The sequence below is a fragment of the Schistocerca americana genome, unplaced genomic scaffold (genome assembly GCF_021461395.2).
Source record: "Schistocerca americana isolate TAMUIC-IGC-003095 unplaced genomic scaffold, iqSchAmer2.1 HiC_scaffold_47, whole genome shotgun sequence".
Taxonomy (NCBI): domain Eukaryota; kingdom Metazoa; phylum Arthropoda; class Insecta; order Orthoptera; family Acrididae; genus Schistocerca; species Schistocerca americana.
The window spans coordinates 1,792,501-1,795,000 of NW_025726203.1; the positions used below are offsets into that span (position 1 = coordinate 1,792,501).

Below are 2,500 nucleotides of genomic sequence, written 5' to 3' on the forward strand. Positions count from 1 at the left end.
CTATATTGCGCCTCAATGTAACCTATATTGCGCCTCAATGTAACCTATATTGCGCCTCAATGTAACCTATATTGCGCCTCAATGTAACCTATATTGCGCCGCAATGTAACCTATATTGCGCCGCAATGTAACCTATATTGCGCCGCAATGTAACCTATATTGCGCCGCAATGTAACCTATATTGCGCCGTAACCCAACACACGTTGGGCCTTAACCCAACACACGTTGGGCCTTAACCCAACACACGTTGGGCCTTAACCCAACACACGTTGGGCCTTAACCCAACACACGTTGGGCCTTAACCCAACACACGTTGGGCCTTAACCCAACACACGTTGGGCCTTAACCCAACACACGTTGGGCCTTAACCCAACACACGTTGGGCCTTAACCCAACACACGTTGGGCCTTAACCCAACACACGTTGGGCCTTAACCCAACACACGTTGGGCCTTAACCCAACACACGTTGGGCCTTAACCCAACACACGTTGGGCCTTAACCCAACACACGTTGGGCCTTAACCCAACACACGTTGGGCCTTAACCCAACACACGTTGGGCCTTAACCCAACACACGTTGGGCCTTAACCCAACACACGTTGGGCCTTAACCCAACACATGTTGGGCCTTAACCTGCTCTGTAATTGTCATACGACGCGTTAAATTAGTGTAGTGTTGCCTAACTGCAACCCCCGCAACATAGTTTGCTACTCGCACTGCCCGGTCCGCAGTGTATCGCTTCATGTTAAACACCTTGCAGCTATACACTGTAATGTGGATGGCAGCAGGACGTACATGCTCAATGCCCTTTGCAGTTGTTCATTGGCATTTGCAGTTGTTCATTGGCATTTGCAGTTGTTCATTGGCATTCGCATGGCGAAGCACTTAGCCTACGCTGTGGTACGGCCTGTGTCAACTGTCCGCTGATGTTGTACGTCCAAATCACACACTGTACTGCACATTGGTCCTCATGTACTGAATGATACATCGTGGTACATGTGACCGTACAACGACTGCGCCAACAACGGCGAACCATGCGGTCCAAATGTTGTGCACTCAGCTACGTGTCGTCTCCCTATAAGAGCTGGATTGCAGTGTGGTATGCCCTGGATGGCGATCAGCATGAGCCGTCTGTTGATGTAGTGGCGCGTGTTGTCAGACGTAGTCGTCTCTTCTCACACACCGTGATAGCATGGTGCACTGCGTTCCACATCTGCGACATGCGACAGAGGCCGGTTGACAGTCGTTCGCGCAATGGACATCGCATACGTACGGGGGCCACCTTCCACGTGTTCGCGAAGCGTGCACATGTTGTTGCGTGTATGTGGGCAGACATAGTGTGTCGTGACACCTGACACAGGCATGCAACAATCGTTGAATTTGCAAATGGCGATGGACGCCTACGTTTGCTGGTGACGTTACGCAAATGAACAACTGGTAAACCGTTGTGGTGCGGTTGTTCTCGCTAGAGGTGAATCAGTGATGGCGACGATCGGTTGAGCTACCAACCGGTTGTTCCAGCGATACCCACCATGCCCACGAACGTGAATGGCATCTGGGTGTGAAGCGATACGCGGCGGTGGCTGGGTGGGACCGTCCCCGGCCGGTGAGGGGGGGCCTCCCGGCGTGCTGGCCGCGCGGTGCGTGGGCGCACGCGCTACAGCCGGCTGGTGGGGGCGGCCAGTGGCAGGCGCGCCGGCCGACGGAGGCGGCAGGCGGCGCAGCTGCGCGCCGGCGCACCCTGCACGCGGCGCCGTGCGGCCAAAGTAGGTCCTCGCGGGCCCGGTGCGAAGCGCGGTGGACATCTGCAGTGTGCTGGTCCGATTGAGGACTGTGTGCGCTGAGGATGCGCCGCCGCCCGGCGCTCGGCGCCGCGACGCCGTCTGCTGCTCGGTCGCCTCTGCGGTTCTCGCAGGTGGTTTGTATCGCAGCTGTGCGGACGTGTTGGCGCGTGCGCTGTGCTGGGAGAGTTCGCTTCGGCACCCAAGTGGGGCTTTTGTCCTTCTGTGGCGCTGGCGTTGGAGCTGCCGGTCACCGTAGGTGGCGCGTGTTGTCTCCCGCCGGCAATGCCACGACAGCACGCTCCCGGGCCTCTGTCGGCAGCGGCAAGCTCAGTTGGGAGCACGGGTGGTCGCACCTAAAGCGTCTACTCGCCAAACTCCGGGCGATTGCGGCTCTCTCGAACCCGACCAAGTACTTAGGACGGCGCTGCGCGCCGCCGGGACCTGAGAGGGTTTCGAGGTGTATGGTGCAGGGGAGCTCAGCCTCCTCCTGTTTGCAGAATAATTGAGCGGACGCTTGCGTGTTCGCGTGGGCCCCCGGGACACACTCCCGGGCGGCCGGCTGCTCAGCTCTAGTTGACGCAGCTCCCTGGTTGATCCTGCCAGTAGTCATATGCTTGTCTCAAAGATTAAGCCATGCATGTCTCAGTACAAGCCGCATTAAGGTGAAACCGCGAATGGCTCATTAAATCAGTTATGGTTCCTTAGATCGTACCCAC

General features: G+C 57.2%; 1 non-coding gene across 1 annotated transcript in view; it reads left to right on the forward strand.

Annotated features, from left to right (window-relative positions):
* Positions 1 to 2,367: 2,367 nt before the first annotated feature.
* The window catches only part of LOC124584091, a 1,910-nt gene continuing 1,777 nt past the window's right edge, over positions 2,368 to 2,500 (forward strand). Inside the window, exon 1 of the ribosomal RNA XR_006974504.1 lies at positions 2,368 to 2,500. This exon is cut by the window's right edge and continues 1,777 nt beyond it. This is a non-coding gene — a ribosomal RNA (small subunit ribosomal RNA).